The sequence below is a fragment of the Acartia tonsa genome, chromosome 14 (assembly GCF_053477335.1).
Source record: "Acartia tonsa isolate MP-2025a chromosome 14, ASM5347733v1, whole genome shotgun sequence".
Classification (NCBI taxonomy): Eukaryota; Metazoa; Arthropoda; class Copepoda; order Calanoida; family Acartiidae; genus Acartia; species Acartia tonsa.
Window position 1 is genome coordinate 22,729,443 of NC_137273.1, and position 9,827 is coordinate 22,739,269.

Sequence of the window (9,827 nt, forward strand, 5' to 3'; positions counted from 1 at the left end):
TATCAACATTTACTATACGAGTGTTAATGCTCCATTTTTATGAATATTAATATCCTTGGTTTATACATCATATTCGAAAACGTTTCAATAGAAGTCATATATAGGTCAAACTAAACTTGCAACATTTAACCACCAAGTCTAAACAACACATTTAGTATTAATCTATATTGCATCACCCATCATTGGATATAGATATACACAATAGACATCTCTTCCCTACACAATCCTATATATACTAGATCTATTGTCAAAACTTGCACAAAGTTTTATTTTCAACAAACATCCATAAATAATATATCCATTGTACACACATCAACAAGTGTTCTCTTCTCTCCATACAAATATTTCCAATAACATTCATTTCCTACTATACAAATATTTCCGATTTATTTTCAACAAACATCCATAAATAATATATCCATTGTACACACATCAACAAGTTTTCTCTTCTCTCCATACAAATATTTCCAATAATCATTCATTTCCTACTATACAAATATTTCCGATAATTCATTCATATATATATAATATGTCCATTATACATTTCAATTTTGCACACATATCATAATTAATCCACATATAATATGTCCATTGTACAATCCAATTCCACACACATATCTCTCTCTCACTCTCTCTCTCTCTTTCTCTCTCTCTCTCTCTCTCTCTCTCTCTATCTCACATCATAATCAAATACTGAATAACAATTTTTGCTTCATTAAAAATTTTTTGCTGAGTTATGCATTCCAATCTTAACTCGCCATTTAATTGTTTAAAATAAATCTAGTTAAATCCACAAAAATTCCGCCCATTAATCAAACATCAAATATCAAATATCACATTCTACTGATCATGATGACAAGTATGTATCAATCCAAATCAACGTAAATTCAAAAACAAAACAAACAAAATTTCTGTTCTATCTGTAATAGAAATTTCGTACTATGAATAATATATCACAGATCAAAGATCACATATCTATCTTCACGCAAGTACAATTGTTATTATTCATAGCACATTTTAACCATATTCAAAATATTTTGTTTCCATTCATATAAGCTTAAGAGTAGCTTTACTCTTATTTATACATAAACCGCAATATAGTTGTTTTAAAATTAAATACTTAGAACCATAATAACTGACTCAACTTTTAAAACAATTTACAGCCTTTCATCAAAATTCTAATACTTTTTAAAGTATCTAATTTCAAATTTTTATCCAATTTTCATAAAATCACGATATTAACATTTAATAAAATCAATTTTCTTCCATTAACAATTTTACAAAATTGTATTCCTATTTTCGTTGAAATTAATCCATCTTCCATTTTTTTTTATTCTTATCTCTGTTAGACACCACAATAGTCTGAAACAAAAATAAATATATCCAAATATCCAATTCCAGTGTAACAAAACACAAAAAAAATAAATGCATATATTTTGATTTTCATAATAACATAATCTCATAAACTCGTATTCAATAGTTAACAAAATGTTATATGTCCAGAATTCAAATAATTACCATAAATCAAATTATTTTTTATCACAAACTTTATAGAGTTGCTTCGTTTCTCTTCTTATTATTTAAACAATGTCAGCGCTTTCCAAATTATATGTTATACATTCTAACCTTATGCATGGACACCACAATGGCAGATAAATTAACATTTATCCCACTAATTCGAATAATATCAGAGATCTACATTTATTAGCAATGGATACAACAATGGAAAATAAATTGACGTTCATTCCCAAAAAATCGAGTAAGATCAGTAATATACAGGGATATAACAATAGCAGATAAATTTTCGTTCATTCTAGAAAAAGTTGCTCCACAAATAATCTATGATTTGTATGTCAACATAACATCTGCGAGTTTTATTTCCTAAATAGAAATACTTCCAGAAGCACAACTTCTATACATTTTTATAAGCCGTCAAATCTATCAGATACAATACTTATTCAATTATAGATATCTTAATTGCAAAACTACAAAAATCGATCGCCGCCACACCGCCGTCAAATCGCCGTAGGCCGTAGTACATGTATATCCTGTTGATACAATCCAAAACTGTAGAGAAAATCCTTCTTCCCTGCAAATTGTAGAAAGAAATACTCGTTTAATCAATACACGTCTGTCCTGAATAAGCTATAGAAAAAAAATACATGTAATCCTTGCTTCCCTGCAAATTGTAGAAAGGAATAAACTGTAGAGAGAATACATTTTTAACAATTTTTAACAATACTCAACTGTCTCCCTGTAGAAACAAACTATAAAAGGATAGAGAGAATACATTTTTAACAATTTTTAACAATACTCAACTGTCTCCCTGTAGAAACAAACTATAAAAGGATAATTTTTTAACAACACATGTCTATCCTTCTCTCCCTGCTGATACATGTCCAGGGCGGCACCTTTTCCCCTTTCATGGTGTCCTCCACCAACATAGTACATGTCCAGGGCGGCACATATCTTTCCCTGGACATTATGTTGGTGTCCTCCACCCACATGTTGTCCTTCACTAGACAGGATGGTGTCGTGGTGTTCTTAACCATCACATATCTCTCTTTCACCAGGGGTTCGACCTGGTTCACCCTCTCTCCATTCTTTAAGCATAACTGGTCCAGGAATTCGACCTGGTCCAGCATCACATGTCTCTCCTCCTCCAGAGGTTCGACCTGGTCCAGCATCACATGTCTCTCCTCCTCCAGAGGTTCGACCTGGTCCAGCATCACATGTCTCTCCTCCTCCAGAGGTTCGACCTGGTCCAGCATCACATGTCTCTCCTCCTCCAGAGGTTCGACCTGGTTCACCATCTCCTTGACTGTTACCTGGTCCTCTCCACCTATACACTCTCCCCCCCCTAACCTGTTTGGCAACACCACCAAACTTTCTTGTTCAAGGAAACAAAATTTTTCATTAGCAATTGGAGCTTTGAAATTGTCCATAGAAAGTGTTGGCAACACCACCAAACTTTCTTGTTCAAGGAAACAAAATTTGTCATTAGCAGTTCGAGCTTCGATCTTATCTTCATGATCTTGCATTCCACCAAAAATAGTTCGAGAACCACTAGCAAACAATTTAGGCTTCTCTTCTGATCCTCCAAATCCTCCAGATCCGCCAGCCGTCCTCTGCCACGGCATAGAGTTATTTAAACCATTCTGCTGGTTATTCGACCCATTCTGCTGGGTATTCTGCTGGTTATTCGACCCATTCTGCTGGGTATTCGAACCATTCTGCTGGTCATTCAAACTATTCTGCTGGGCAATCTTTTCAAGAATTCGCTGCTGGCCAGTCATAAACTCATTCACAACAGTCACATTTTCAGTCTTGATATCATTATCAACACTAGGCTCCACCACCTTATTAAGACGATCTTCTAAATCGTCTATCCGAGTAGCCAGTCCAGTAACCGCAGCAACATTAGTATCAACATTATCCGTCAATTCCTGCACTTTCGCCTCCAGCGGCGCCATTCTTCCAGTAAGATTATCCAGCTTATCCCCATTGGAATGAATATCACCCTGCAACGAGGCCAACAATTGGAGCATATACTCCTCCTTCTCCGCCGGGAACAACTTCTTGTAATAATCAATGTCCACCTTCATGGCGTCCAAAAATTCCTGAACAAAACTAAAACAAAGAAATAATACAATTAAAAGAAAATCTGAGCCGTAGATTCGTACTACACTACTGCGCCAAAATGACGTGTAGTAATAGCAAGAACAAACAGCTAAATATTCTTATAAAGTGTATTAATTCAATACAAGGTTAACATACAATAATAACATTAATATTAAGACAACTGTTCACTTTTATGTTCGTGTCGTGTTGCAGAGCAATGTCTTGCTCCGAAACCGTTGACACAAGAACTAAAAGCTAATATACAAAATACATACATTGCTCTCAAGTCAGGAAGAAAGGGACTATACATCACATAACTATAAACAGATAAAAATATTATTTAGCGCCGCCAACCACCGTTTTACCGCCAAAATTGGCAGTTTCCGTTATTTGTCGTTTTTCGGCGATGGTCAAAAACATTTGAAAAAATAATAGTTTGTCATAAAATTTGGGTTTCTTAGCTTTAAAATTGGCATTTGAAAAAATAATAGTTTGTCATAAAATTTGGGTTTCTTAGCTTTAAAATTGGCAGTTAAAAAATAATAGTTTGTCATAAAATTTGGTTTTCATAGCTTTAAAATTGGCCGCTCTACAGCTGTTTTAATATTTAGCGGCTGGACGCTAAAAAGCGGATAAGGAGCGGTCTGACCGCTATGACTAGAAAAAGCAATTCTCTAAAAATACACATGAACAACCAGAAAAAAGTTTTAAGTCTCTATCTGTAACAGGAGCCGAGATAGAGGGGGGGTCTGTCAGGGGGTTAAGTAGGGGTTCAGAAGTTTAACTGCCTGTTTTTGCCGGTTTTGGTGCTGGAAGCGCCAATTTTTTTTTAACTGAGAATAATATCTTAATAAGTTGTAACTATATACAGTGAAAAAAGGGACAAAAAAAGATATTTTTTAGGCCTTTTCAAAAGGCAGTTTTAAAATCCCGTTATTTCTAAAAAAAAATTAAAATGCTTAGAGAATGGCTTGGAAGGTGAATTTAGGTGTTCTGCATATTTCAACTTAAACACATAAGGCCTAAGATATGATATCCCAAAAATCTTTTGTCAAAGTCTACTCTACACCTAGCGCTGGCGATTTCATTTTTCACAGGTATAAAATGCATGATTTTAGAAAACTGACTGGCGCTAGGTCTAGAGTAGACTTTGACAAAAGATTTTTTGGATAAAATATCTTTGGCCTTATGTGTTTAAATTGAAATATGCAGAAGAGCTGAAAACCTGCACATTACTGAGATATTGTTAAAACCGCCGTGCTACCGTTATCTGTTGATATTTTACATGCCTGGCGCTAGGTCGCCAGTAGAGATAGAGAGCTGAAATTTTGTACATATATTTCTAGGCCCCTAAAGTAACTTTTTAGGTTAGCAGAAGATTGAAATTCGAAAAAGGGTATTTTCATGAAAAGATCTAGTAACCACAGAACCGATTGGATTCTACTCTTCAGGGTATATACCTATTGGTCCTGTGGTGGTTTTAAGCTATTATTTTGGGGGGTGGGACACCCTTACCAACCCCAAAAATAACCCCCCCCCAAAAAAAAAAAAAAAAATGTTTTTAGGCAGTTAATACACAATAAATGGCAGCAGCAGAAATACAAAGCCCCGACAGACATGCATTGGATATTTCTAATATAGAGTAGCTTCAGTTTTAAAAAAGGAAAATTAGTTTGTCTTTTATTGAACTTGTCATTTTGATTTAGATACCATTGGAGACAGAAAATACTATGGGTTTAAAGCTGACACCAAGGCTCTTGCGCATATTTGAAAAGCTAGGATTCTTCTCCAAGTCTGGAGCAATTGTTTACCCTCTAGTTATGGCTGCTTTGTTCTCTAGTCCCATGGTTTTTACAGTATTCACTAGAGAAATTGGCTATGATAAAACTACTGGACCTTCAGGTATACTGAATAATTCAATTTTACTGCACTAGCATCAAATAAAACAAAGTTAATTTTGCTTATTCAAAGGTCAGGCTATCATTAGGGTTTGTTGCTTTGGTGCAAGAAATAATCAAACAAATGTTTTGTAAAATTGTAGATAATTTATTAGATATGTTTTGTTTAGATATTGTAAATCAGATTAATTCAGTAATTGCAAACTTAAACATGTTCATTTCCCCCACACTGATTCGGAATATCTACTACAAGTACCTAAAATGCCAGCCAGAAAGTTTGATATCAACCCCATCTTACAGCATTTTGTTGGCATTAAATTGGACTCTATCAACTCTTTCAACTTGTCTAATGTTTTATGAAATGTCACAAAACGCCCCTACTTTTATGATTTGTATAGGGGCAATAGGCAATGTGCTTGCGGCCATGATCATGTTTTGCTTTCTTCTGGTTATTGGAGTATCTACTGAGTCCTTGAACTTAAGAATAGAGGCTAAGATGAAAAAAGGGCAAACAGTGGAAAGTCTCCGCCTTTTTGTTACAAACTATCAAAATTTGGTTTCTGTATTATCGCCATCTCTATTCTTATCATATTCAAGCCATGTGTGTAATCTAATAATGATGATATATATTGTCTCAGGAACTATAGCTAGTTGTAATGTGCGCATGATGGTAAGACTTTTAAAAATTTTTCACATAGTATTTTATTTCTTGAATAAATTACTTTTCATATTTTAGACTTATGGATTTATGGTTTATGCTATTGTTATGGCTCTAACATACTCCCTAACTCTCATTACCTTAGGTAAAACTTTTTTAGTAAGGCTTCGAAACCGATTAATATCCGTTCGATTAGAACCGGTTCTCAGCTATTCTGAAAATCATGTTTAACATCGTAGTAAAAACCATAAAATTTATTCCAGTTTTATTAGCCCGAGCTTACAGCCTCTCGGGGCTAACAAATTTGGTGTTAATCATATAATTTTTAATTTTAATATCCGCGGATAGCTGTCTATACTAGGTTTAAATGAAGCAAAAAAAAATTGAGTAGTTTAATATGATTTAATATGATTCATACATCTCATATTAGGCTTCACCTTGGAGAAGTGCAAGGCAAAGGTAGCTGAATTCACATCATTCCTAAGGTAACAGCAAGGAGGGAGGGGACATAGAGCTGTATATTACACTAGTCCCCAAAGTTTTATAATAACTTTTTCTTATCCGTTGGCTTAACAACTTTGGGGACTTCTATTCAATTTTGATTTGTTTGTTTATTAAGTGTCCAAACGCTTTAACCATTAATTGTAATCCACAGAATTGGTAATTTTGTGTAGAATCATTGAGAATTTTCGGCTATTGTCTTATCCCTGGGTACCATGCACATAATTGAATTGCTATCTATTGTATGATTAAATAATATCTATCTTTTTTCATCAGAAAGGAACAACTAATAACTGAAGATGACTTGGAGTGGAGGATGTTATATGTGATGATTGAAGAACTAAAAGATGCTCCGCCTTTTACTGCTATGGGGTTCTACACAATTGATAGATCTACTCTTACAGCTACTCTTGGAACTATTATTACTTACTTTATTGTATTGTATCAAACTATATGCTAAGATTTGAGATATCTTACAATATAAAATTTTATTAAATTTACCATAAAAAAAAACTAACCCTAATCTATAGTTACAGGCAAAAAAAACATAGTTAAATTAAATAATTGTTAGCCTGGGCCTTCGTTCTCTCTTAAATGTTAATACTAAGATTATTATATATTATGCCATAATCAATAAAAGATTATATATATACTTGCGGCTTCGCCCCTAGCCTCTAGGGGCTTTGCCCCAATAGGTTTAATTAACTTATATTTGTGTTATGTAAATTTAAAAAGAAAAAGTAAAAAAAATTTTGGGAGGGGAGATTATTTTTCTTGGGGGGGGGGGGGGGGGGTAGTCGAACTCCCCTTTTTTATTTAGTTTTAAAAAAAAAAATACAGTAAAAGTGTCTGACTGATTATGACGTAACAAAAAAAATTAGCCAATGGTAAAATTTACTTTTACTGCGATCTTTAAAAAATTTTGGGGATGGTTTTTTTTCATTTTTTTGCGGGGGTGTCCTAACCCCCCTAGAAAATTGCATAAAACTGTCCCAGAACCAGTAGGTAAATTCCCTGAAGAGTAGAGTTTACTGGTTACTGAGATCTTAAGCTTCAGACAGACAGAGAGACATCGTACTACTTTGTATTATAGATATTACTGAATCAAAGCTTTTTATAAAAATATTTGCGTGTTATCACAGTCACACATTATATCACATGATCTTGATGCGTTTTTGTTTATTTTAGATACATGATTTATCATTGCCTTGATAAATTAAATTATTTTGTTACAAACCGAATAAATCTTTCGCCTTTAACAACAACAAGTCGGGTTATTATAAGCGCAGCTACTCTCCACTTATCACCGTACGTCTTACACCGATTTTGACACTAAACCTAATAAACCCAACCGGCCATCAAATTCATCAAATTTATTATGAAACGTTGGGGACTAGTGTATTAAACAGTCTATTGTCACATAACTCTCTGAAGTATTATGTAACTGAAATGACCCATCAGTCTAAAGGACATCAAGATTTTGTAGGGAAATATTTTCTTTTAATTTCTATTTTGGCTGTAATTAAAGTTACATGCCTACATTTTGATGTGAAGATGAAGTCGACCTATGTTCATCTGTCTGTCAATATGTTGTTAATTTCATAAATTGTTTAGGAGCTTCGCTACTTACATATATGTAGATGTTGTCATCCTTGATGATAATTCAAATACTATGTATTATTCTCACATATGTAGAAGAGTGAAGATATAAAAAATAACCGAATCTAGTTTAGAAGTTGCGAATCTTCTCTATAATGTGTGTTCACGTAATACGTGGTGCTATGAGGGAGATGGGGTATTCCTATCCAGTTTTTTGTTTAGGAATGAATAAATGATGACCTATCGGCCATCATCTATTCCCTCGGGTAAAAATTATTCATTCCTAAACAAAAAACTGGATAGGAATATCATTCTCATTTAAACAAAAACTCATTTTTATGCTAAAATGTGGTTTAATTTTGGTTTTTAAATTTCATTTATTTCCCTGGTATCATTTTTCTTTCTTTTAGTAATTAATAAAAATTCTAAAAACTTCCAAAAAAAATTTAAAATCTTCTAAAATGATACCCGAGGGAATAAATGATGGACATCATTTATTTACATTTACATTCACTATTTAAGGGGTCGTTTATATGGGAATGTAATTTTCTAGGCTGTTATGAAAGATAGTCAGCTGAAATTTTAAGCGAAGATCCCAATGACAAGTAAGCTTCTATATATAAATTAATTTGTCCGTCTGTCGGTCATGCTTTGAAATTGAATATCTGCTCTATAACTCACTTTATCCGTTGTTCATTTCATAAATTTTGTGCTTTGCTATTTATAGATATTTTTATCCTGGCCTTGTTTTATACTGTTATGCAAGATATAATTTTATATGCCTTGCAGATTTTAATATAAAAAGCGAATAAAATAATGAATTAGAATAAGCAACTAACCTAAACAGAGGACGATTAACCACACTTCCTCGAGCAAAATAGCTAGGAACCTGCCTTTGGACAACCAGAAACTTTTCTGTATTTTCCATAATTTTACAAAAAAAAACCAAGGATGACAACATCCATAAGTGGCAAAGCAGAGAAATATATAAAATGTAATAAAATAACAAGAACACTAACAGACAAAATAAGCTTCTAGAAGAGGTACAATTCCCCTCTATAGAATACAAATATAGTAAAATAAAAAGTAAAAGACTAATTTAAGTAGATTGTAAAACCCTAAGGGCCGACCTCCAAAAAAGTAACAACGCGCAAAATAAAATTCTATTCTTTTTTATCATAACTAAAATTTAAAATGGGGGCTCGACTTTCCTTCCCTTATACACTCTCTCACGTGTTACTAGAGGCCTCTTGGGGGCTATGCTGCATGTCAAAAGAATAGCTTCGTTGATAAAAAGCAAGTTTTCACTGTTTTCACTGAAAATTTTCCATTGTACATGTGCAATACGCATTTCAAGTACATAAAGAATATACATACGTTTATTTAGCGTATGCCAGGGAGAGAGGAGACAATGGACTGTTTATTACACTAGTCCATAAAGTTTCTTCTTGGTTGGCTTAACAATTTATAGGAACTTGATTGAATTTAGATTGGTTGGTTTAATAACATGAGTGTCCAAACGTTACAACCACTAATTGAAATCTACAGCA